Source organism: Condylura cristata, unplaced genomic scaffold, assembly GCF_000260355.1.
Source record: "Condylura cristata isolate star-nosed mole 26May11 unplaced genomic scaffold, ConCri1.0 scaffold00006, whole genome shotgun sequence".
Classification (NCBI taxonomy): Eukaryota; Metazoa; Chordata; class Mammalia; order Eulipotyphla; family Talpidae; genus Condylura; species Condylura cristata.
In genome coordinates this window covers 24,477,964-24,488,271 of record NW_004567107.1, presented here as the reverse complement: position 1 = coordinate 24,488,271, position 10,308 = coordinate 24,477,964, and positions in this window count along the sequence as shown.

Below are 10,308 nucleotides of genomic sequence, written 5' to 3'. Positions count from 1 at the left end.
GCGCCCGAGGGCGGCGACGGGGAATCGAGGGTTGTGTGCCGACACCCACAGCAGCTCCGCCACCGCTTCCCCGAGCGCTTCCTGTGGCACCTGCACACAATTTGGGACCGATTCTCTCGCAGAGCTGTCAGGGGAGGTCTGGGCTGCGAGCGTGCCACTGAGGCGCCCTAGGGGCACCAACACTCTCTGTACTCCTGCCTGCGCGGGCTTCAGGGTCCCTGGTTGGAGGAAGGGACGGCTGAAGACGCCGCGGGCGCTCGGACACCCCTTGGCGTTAGAGTGCCCTCCCTTTAGGGCCTTGGCGCTGAACCCCTCTTCCCCACCAGATGGAGCAACTGCCTTTTACCAAACCCTAATGAGACTGGGGTCTCACCTTGAGTGCGCTACCGCCCCCTCCAGGCATTTGACCTCCTGGTGTCCCCAACTCCTGAAGGACTCCGCCCTAAAATTCTCTCCCAGATCGAAGCGCTGTCCACTCCTCTTACCATGGCCCTCTGCTGGGTCGCGCTGGCTGCACTGGCTAACCTTAAGGCCAGCCGTCCAAGACCTGGGGCCCCGTGTGCCTCTCCATACCTGAAGACTGAGGATTGTGGTCATTGAAGTATAAACTCCCAAGAGATGACTAATGGGGGACACATAATAGCATATCAAATTAGAATTCATCTTGAACCTGAACCGACCATTGTGGGCGATATGGAGGACCTCCTTGTAACAAGGTGAAGAGTTTAACCCTCTCTGACATGAGCATGCTTTATAATGGAATCCTCAAACAACCCTGGGAACTGAGTGCTGTGTTTATTGTCCTCACTTAGCAGGTGAATCACGGAGGGTTAGAGCCTGAGGAACTCCACAGAGCTGAACTCAGCTCTGAACTCAGAGCCAACAGCAGTGTGTGCAGGATAGAGGGAACCAGCACAGGGAACAGCTTCTACTTCGGGGGGTGTTTAGTGGGGGTGGGGGGGTCATTGCCCTGACTCTGGGTTATTCTGGAACTCTGTTCTTTCACGCATGTGCAGAAGGATTTGGACCTGAGGATGTCCACAGCTCTTCTGGGGTGAGGCAGGGCAGCCCTGTATCACAAGCTAGGTTCTCAGGGAGCCAAACACTGAGTGGGGAGGCTGAGCCCAACTCCTAGAGAGCACCTTGGACAGCGCTGGGGAAGCCAGGCCAAATTATCCCTGCCCCAGAGCCTCTTTCTAGGCTTCTGTAGACACTACCTCTCTGGCTCCACTTAGCATTTCCTTCTCCCTGGGCAGGAGGGTTTGCATGGGCAGAGCCCTGAGCACCTCCGCCATAAAAGAGCCCAGACGGTATCTGTGATCCCAGACACTCACTCAGTCGGTATCTTGCTTGACAAGGCAAATGCCCTTTAGCCATGGGCTCTGACATCTGTCATTCCTCAATTCCTTGGCTCAGGTTTCTGAATGAGCATTTCCATCCCCCCCCCTTCCTCTTACTCATTTGTGTTCTCCTTGTAAGCTGTACCAATACACTGACACCTACATCTGGAAGAAAGTTGAAAGCTGGGATAACTTAGACATTTACTCAAGTGGTTGAAGGTCCTTTCTGCAGCTTGCCTTTCATTCAGCCCCTCTGTCTCTACTTATGGGGTGACCTAGCTTCAAGACACGTGGTCTGGGACCAGCCCTGACCCACAGAACACCAGGCTCACTCTGCATCAGCCTGGCTCCAGGCCAGCTGCTGACTCACGTCCCACTTCTGACGCCGGGCATCCCTCTGGCTCTCTGCACTCTCTGGCCTTGTGTCCCACTTTGGGTAACTGAGTCTCTGGCATGCTTCCTGGATCTGAGTTCCTGTCTCGTTCGCCAGCCTCAAGCTCATGTCCAGCTTCTTTATAATAATCATTCACCCTCCAACCAATGTTTTATAGGGCTGGTCAGTGGCTTAGGAGCTGAGGATGAAAAAAAAAATCTCTGCTCACTTAAAACTCGACTGGGAAAAAAAAAGACAACAAATAGAAATTAAAAGTTAGTTTATGGAAAGTGCAATGGAGAAAAATACAATGAGCAGACTGATAATGCCAGGATGGGGCTGCAATTTGAAACAGGGAGGTCATGGAAGGACACACTGAAAGGAGCTAAGTAAGCAAGACAGACACATTGTGTTCCAGGTGGAGAAGCAGCAAGGGCAGAAGCTCCAAGACTGGGCTGTGCCTAGTTGTTCAAGGAACAGTCAGGGAAGTCAGAGTGCCTGGAGCAGAGCGAGCAAAGGGAAAGGAAGAACTATCCAAGGTCAAAGGCAGGTGGGATCATAGAGGACCTAAGCATTGTGAGGATTCTGGCTTGCACGTGATGAAATGGGAAACCACAGGAGGGTATGGAGTGAGCAGTGACATGATCTGATATATTTTAATAGGGTCACACTGGCTGCCAGGTAAGGAGCCGTTTGTTGGGGAAAATAGTGGAAGTAGGGAGACTTGCTGTCAGGTATCAGAAACTGGGCCCAGCTTCTGGGAGGAAGCAGGTGGAGGCCATTACCATAAGCCACGTACGGTCGCAGAAGCCAGGGTGCACACAGAAAGCTGGTGAGAAGTGACTAGGTTAATCACTGTCATCACTATTCATGAGACTCAAGGGCACTGGCAGATGCCAAGGCCCAGGCTGTGACTCGTGGGCTCATCTCCTTTAGAACAGGCGAGAGGTGTATCCCTAGAAAGCAATGACTGTCAGTCCGGCTCTACATGGCTCTCATCTTCTTCCTTGAACCCTGCCCCCAGAGAAATTCTTTCTCCCATGCCCTCTCCCTGCACAGACACCCAGAAACCAGTCTCCAAACTTCAGTTCAGAGACTGGGGTCGAAAGATGATGTCCATTCCCTTTCTGGGAATTTTGGACCTCGTGGTCTATCTGGCCACCTATTGGGGCATCATCTCATCTCTTTGAGGGCATCTCATGTGTTTGAGCAGGACCCCAACATAGGGAGTTAACACAACCCCCACTCTCTTTACATTTTGGGTTGAACACCCCTCATCAGTCGGTGCAGCTACTCAGATCCACTCTGGTCTCCTGTCCCCTCCCGGGAACTGGGTGTAGTTTCTAAAGACCCAGGCCCAGTCTGACCTGTCAATCATGTCTCTAACTCCCAAAACAGGAGGTCTTCTGTTATCTTTATCTAAAACAAAATGATAACTTCTGGCTGCAAACATTTCCCATGTGTTTTTTTTAAAGATTTATTTATTTATGCATACAGAACTGGGGTACAGGGGCAGTACCAGAGACAGAGTGGGAAGCAGAACAGGCAGATGGATGAAGTACACGGCTGAGGGGAGCAGTGGGCGGGTCAGGAGAGGTCTGCCGTGCCATGTGGATCACCTCTGGGCCTGGGGATCGAACTTGCTTACTGAAGAGGCTATGGCTAGTTTGCAGTGCTGCACTTTAACCTGCTGCGCCACCAGGGAGGGCTTCTCATGTATTTCTTATTCACTTGTACATGGAAGTGTTTCTTCCAACCAAGTAACTCAGCTGTTTTTTAAATTACATTGTATCCAGTTCTTTTCTTTTAGTGGATAAGTTATGAATGATGGCTCAAAAAAGATTAGCTGAATGAATCTATGTTAATTTTCCCTCTTCACAAGGCACGTTTTTGAAACTGTAAAATTGGGTTTTAGGCATCAAATGTGGTCTGGTGACACAGAGTTCGGGTAATAGTAATAGCTACCATTTATTAAACACCTACCTACTCTGTGCCAGACACCTTGGTATGCATCATCTTAATCTTCATGACTGCCTGAAAAAGAGGTGTTAGATTCTCAGTTTTGCAAATTATGAGACTGAGGTCCAGATGGATTGCATTAGTGCCTACTGCCACTCTGCAGTGGTAGCCACAGGGTCAATCCCCACCTGTCTCACCCAAATTCCTACCCTGCCTCTATTGCACTTGCCTCTCCTTGAAGGTGCCCTACAAGACTGAAGAGCGACAGTCTTCAAGAGGGAAAGAAAGCAGCTGAGGACACACAGCAGAAAGAGATAAAATGACTTGGCCAAAATAGTCGACTTGACCCACTAAATCAGCCAGGAAGCTGACACCACATTTGGGCAGTTAGTGGGCAGTGTGCCCCTGGACTATGACTTAAGCTTCATGAGTCAGTGCAAGCCTGGCTGGACCAGCAGAGCCTGGAACCGTATCCTTCCATCTTTGTGCCTCCTGCACGCTTTGAAAAGGTGTGTGTGTGTTGGGGGGCGGGGCGTGTTCCAGGTTGGCTGACAGGTCCTAAGTGGAGAGAGGTAGGACATTTAGTTCATTATGAGTGGACTCCAGAAGGACAGATATTGGCAAAGGGGCCAAAAGCCCCTGTTATTTAGAGGTTTCAAAATCAATAAGATCCTTTACAAATGGGTCACAGATGAACAAGAAGCACAGTTTAGAGCTGCACCTTAGCAGGGAAAGCCTCTGGTCCGGTCCATTCCCCAAATCTTCAGGATGAGTTTCAGACTCAGGTTCAAATACTGGGCTTACCAATTATTAGGGATGCGAATTTGGGTAAATCACTTAACCTCGTGAGCCTCTTTCAAGGTTATTGTGAGAATTAAATAATAACAGCCAACGTGTTCAGCACTCACACCTTCACGGCACTGTTGCCAGCATCCTATGTGCGATCAATTCCCTTATTCAGGGAGAACGTGCAGATGACATGCTGCAAACAGTGCAGCACTTAGGTGTGCTGCTACCACATCCGCCACCAGAGAGAGGGGACAAGACCGGTCCCCAAGGCTCCTGCTCCATTATCGGATGGATAGGGGTGTGGTTATTTCTTAAGCTCCATCAGAGTCAGCATTCCTATGGCCTTCACTCTAGACCCCAACCCACTGCTGGGGTGCCCGTGCTCCCTCTCCACCACTTTGGGCCTTCACCAAAGACAGTTCTTAGTTGCCCCCAACCAAGTCCTCTCCTCCTCAGAAGAAATCATCCTCAGATTCCGCTGCCTCCCTGGCCACCAGCTTAGTGCCTGCCACGGTGCTTCTCAGAGGGGCTGCCCACCACTGAGCTCAGACTGTCCATGTGGGCCAGAAGCCCAGAGCATGCCAGGCCATGCCTCTGTGTGCAGGCCACCCACCCACCCACATTTACTCCAAGTGCACTTTACTGAGCCCCCTGGGTGACCCAAGATCTTCCAAAGCCTCTGTTCACTTTAGGATGTGATACCTGTATATTCCAGCAAATCCCTCCATTCTAGACCCCCCTACTTTCAGTATCTCTCCGTGGTTCTAATTTGGGGGGAGGGGACGTTAACTATATCAAACTATCACATACATAAAGCACAAAACTTAAGTGCACAGCTCCCTGAACTTCCATGAAGTGGACACATCCATGTAAACAGCCAGGAACCAGAACCGCCAGGTCCCTGCCAGTCAATGCTCCACTCAGGCAACTCGCCATGTTGACTAACACTGAAGCCTGATCTGATTCTTGGCTTCCCTTGGTCCTGCTGTACCTGGAGTCACTCTGCTCTTCTGTGTAGGGCGTGTTGTGAGAGTTAGCTACATTGGTGCGGGTTGCAGTAGTTTCTCCTCACACCTTCACTTGTGACAAACCAGCTTCCCTCCATGCAGGTTTGAGCAACCCCTGGTTTTCCACCCACCCCAACCTGGCTGTTTATTTATACCCCTACCATTTATATCCATGTCTTTGTCATCTGCCTAAAGTTCCCACAGTGGAGTTCTAATCAGCTCTCTCCCAGCTCAAAATTTGCTATGTTACCCTGTTATCCAGGGGTACAAAGTCCCAAGCCTGAGTTTACGGGTGATTTACCCTCTGGTTTCCATGCGTCCAGCTTCAGTTACCCCTTCTCCCACCCCACACCTTCTGTTTGAATGACTTAGAATATACTAGCTGATCCACAACACACCTACCCCTTTCTGCCTCCATGCCTTTGTTCAAGCCACCCCTTCAACCGGGAATGTTTTTCTTGCTCTTTCTCTCACTAGCAAAATCCTTTAAGACCCAGATCAAATGTCCCCTCCCCTGTGATGCCTCCTGCAGTCACTCCAGCAGAAATAATTGCTACCTTCTCTCAGCTCCCATGGTAAGGCCTGGATCACGCTGAGAGATATCACTTATCACTTCTTTAAAAGTTAATTACCACATTTCACCCGTTCTAAGACACAGATTTCTATTCATCTCTGGAATCAGGATGCACCTTGCCATAGGTGGCATCTTATAATTGGCAGTATTTTCTTTTCTTTCTTGGTGATACATAAAATAATGGCGTTTTAGAGTCAGTGAAATTCAGTGTTGCATTTTTTATCTCAGTATACTCTGGAAAGATTTTTGGGATCACAGTGTATGGGAGAGATGACTAGGGTCCAAATACCTCTCTATGTGTGAGATGGTGGACACACACCAGGCCTGCAGTGTATCTGCTGAATGAATAGGTGTGCATTGCTTACTGTTACCTGGACACTTTCTGTACCACTTCCTCCTGTGGCACAGGAGGTGGCATGGGGAACTCTCTCAAGGTGTTTTCAAGAGGTTCCTCACAAGGAGGAATTACATTTTGCTGGGTGGGGGGTGGCAGTGCAGAGGCCAGTGAGAGGGGAGGAAGGGTGGGAGTCAGCCACAGAACCCTGGCTTCCCAGTAGCTCACACTGCTTGGGGGGATTGTTATGCAGGTTTAATTGAATGCCCAGTCCTTTATCAGCTAAGGAGTTTGGGTGATAGCATGCTTTCTAAGACGGAAATATGATTTGCCTTTCAAGGTTCTGATTTATGGCCTGGGTTTCAGGCTCACACGGTGACAGGAAGCAGCACGTCCTTCCTGCAAATCTCTCGTTGCATAACCAATTGAGTCTTTTCATTTGATTTTTGCTAATGAAATCAGTTATTCCCTATGCCTGCCCCTAACTGTATATTATATAGCAAAGTATACAGATAGGCTGGCATCTGATGTTAGTAACTCATTGCCCATTTCTTTTTTTTAAAGATTTATTTATTTATTTGTGCATACAGAACTGGGGTACAGACCAGAGGTGTGGGAAGGTGAGAGGATTCACCAGAGGCAGAGTGGGGAGCAGAACAGGCAGCTAGATTGAAATACACTGCTGAGGGGAGCAGCCGGGGTGGTCAGGAGAGGTCTGCTGCACCACGTGGATCACCTCCCTGGCCAGGGATTGAACTTGCACTATAGGGGTGGCTACAGCTTCATAGTGCTGTGCTTTAACCTGTTGGGCCACCAGAGAGGGCCTCTCTTATCCCATTTTCTAATATTCCAGCATTCAACTTTCATAGGCTATTTAGAAAAATCCAGCATGCTTTGTTGCCTTCACTTACTTTTAAATTTGGAAATACAACATGCATTGTCCAGTGCTCTGGATGGTCCTCTTTATGTGGTTAGTGAGACTGTCTCGCCTGAGTGTCACCCCACCACACACACTGGCAGAAGCCTCTGCCTCTGGGGCACTGTGTCTAGGTCACGTCTAAGAGATTGGGCTGGGAGGGTTGTTCCTGTGTCCATCAGGGAGCAGGAAGGTGATCATTTTACAGAATTTTCTCCAGATTCAGGTAGGATGATAAAGAATCCACACCATGTATCAGGGGTTGCTTTCCATTGGATGTTTTTCCTGTGTACTTCAGGGGCACAAAACTTGCCAGACCAATGAGCACAGTAAAGTTCAATTGCACGACCATCTGGACGTCCTTTGGGGAGTTTCTTTGATTGATATCTTTATTTTGTCAGGATCTGGGAAAACACTTAATTCTCTTATACAATGTTCATCATCTTTTAGCAAATCAGATGCCCCTGGGAATTGTCTAAATTCTGTCTTCTCCTTCAAAGGATGAATGCATTCACTTGCAATGTGAAAACAACAAAAAAAGTTCCTTGCCGTTGAGACTGGCAACCCCTAGTTAATAGAATCAGGGGTGAGAGGCAGCTGGGAAGGTGAAACAGATTTCCTTTCCATCTTATAGCCTCCTCTATGATTTTTTTTTTTTGCTATATAGTATGTATTCCTTTTATTAAAGAAAAAAAAGAATTGTATCACTTTGCTTTCTGTTTTGTTATTGTTTTTGTTCTCATTTTCTCCCTCTTATATTTTCATTTTATGAAGTTTAGCCAGAGGATGACTCCGTTCATTAATAAAAACTCCAACAACAAAACATTAGAAAGATTAAAAAAAAAAAAAAGCAAAAACTGGTTTCTATTGTTTACTATTGCTTTTCCTGTTTCAATTTTCTTTTTATCTATGATCTGGTTTTCTTTTTCCATATTGGGTTTCATCTTATAATAGAAGCAAAATAAAACCCTCATGTCAATTAAAAAAAAAACAACACAAACTTATTTGGCAGGAGGGAGGGGCCCCTTACAGAATCTGGGGGGAGCTGGAGATAGCACTGCAGAGGAAGGCAGACACTCAGTTTTAGCGGTGTGGCCCTGAATAACCACCCAATATACTCTTACTGCATATGCAGAGCTATATATTTTACATATATTTGTCTCCTTTAATTAGTCATTAATGATACTATAAGGCACATGTAAAGCACAGCATTGGACACATTTTGCAAATGCAGAATCTTGAGAGGCTGGAGGTTTGCCCGTGACAGCACAGGTGAAGTGGCAAGCCCTGGACGATGTATGATTCTGGGCTTAGGGACTCACTGGATTCCACAACACAGCTTCAAGGTCAAGCAAAGTTGATTTCCTAGTTCCTCATCTTGTTTTAGTTCCCATTCCTAAGGCTGCATGTTGCCTTCTCCACCATGTCTGTTGGCAAGCTCCCCCGAGGCTTGGGCGCTCCTCTCCGGACAGCTTACGCCAGGTCTGAGTCTCCGAGAGGGCCATCTGACTGACCACCACTTTGAGGTCCTCAAGGAGCAACCCAGAGGAAGTCCCAGGACCAAGAGCTCACCTTTCTCACTTCAGTAGCCCAGGCAGGTGACAAGCCCCTAGAGGTGGAGAGGGGAGGTAAGGCTCAGGAGAGATGAAGGGGAGCCAAAGGAGACATAGCAACCGCACGTCCCCAACAGGCTGGCATTTGGGAAGTCCCTTGGCCTCACTTCCTCTTTAGAAAATGATCGGGAGTGACTTTGGTCACAAAAGCGTACCACGTGTTTGCCATGTGTCCGATGCTGTGCTCAGCTCATTATAACTGGGAAAGCACAGGGAAGGGATGTAACCAGGCCTGAAAGCCTGTCACCTCTGGATCTCAGTACATTGTGATACCCTCACAGGTCCATTCACCTGACGAGACTGGTGGGAGATGGAAGGGATGTGAGAAGAGATGCCATGACCGACCCCCCACCCCCACCCCATGTATTCTCTCCCTTTTTTTAAAGATTTATTTATTTATGCATACAAAAGCTGGGGTACAGGCCAGAGATGTGGTGGAGGGGGTGAGAGGAGAGGATTCACCAGAGAGAGAGTGGGGAGAAGAACAGGCAGATCTCCTGAAATACACTGCTGAGGGGAGCAGCAGACAAGACAGGAGAGGTCTGCTGTGCCATGGGGGTCAGCTCCCTGGCCGGGGATTGAACTCATGCTGCAGTGGCTGCAGAGAGCTTCATAGTGCTGGGTTTTAAACCACTGAGCTGGCAGGGAGGGCCCTGTATTCTCTATTTGTGAAAGTTATTTCTTGACAAGTCTACCTGTGTCAATTTATGAAATTATGATCAATGACAAATTCATGTCCTGCATCTATTCTGAGGCATTTATTTGCTTCCTTATCCACAATGATAACATAAACTACTTGGGGAGAAATCTCACTCATTTGGGTTCATTTCCTCTCTAAATCACATAATCCAAGGGTTAGTAGAACTTGCTTTAAATGTAAAATATCTCTTCAAGACTCATGTGTTTGGAGTTTTTATCCAAAACAGAGGCAGCACAACCACCTCTCATTATGAGAACCTGATCTGATCACTGTCCCATTGGCCACGTCTGGCTCTAGAACAGTCACCACCCCACCATCATCACCACCCCACCACCTGTTCCCCAGGCTGAGTACTCACCATTAAAGAAGGTTTTGTTTTCTGGGGTGTTAACTTCCCAGAGAACATACGAGACACTATCTTTACAAACACCAACACCACACTTGGAAATAGAAAGTCAGAACATGCAGGAAAGTAGGATAGCATACAGTGGGTTTTCAAAAAAAAACTCTGAGGAAATGGCCAGAAAAGAGAGTCGATGAAAAGTTGAAAGTTGGCACTTCTCAATTCTCACTGTCCTCGGGAGTTACTGTTCATGGAAATACACACGTCAGGCGCATTTCCATTCCCAAAATTTCTCTAAAGTATTCAGAAAGTGATATGTTCATGACTGTGGAGAGACAGAAAGCACTTTGGACCTGCAGT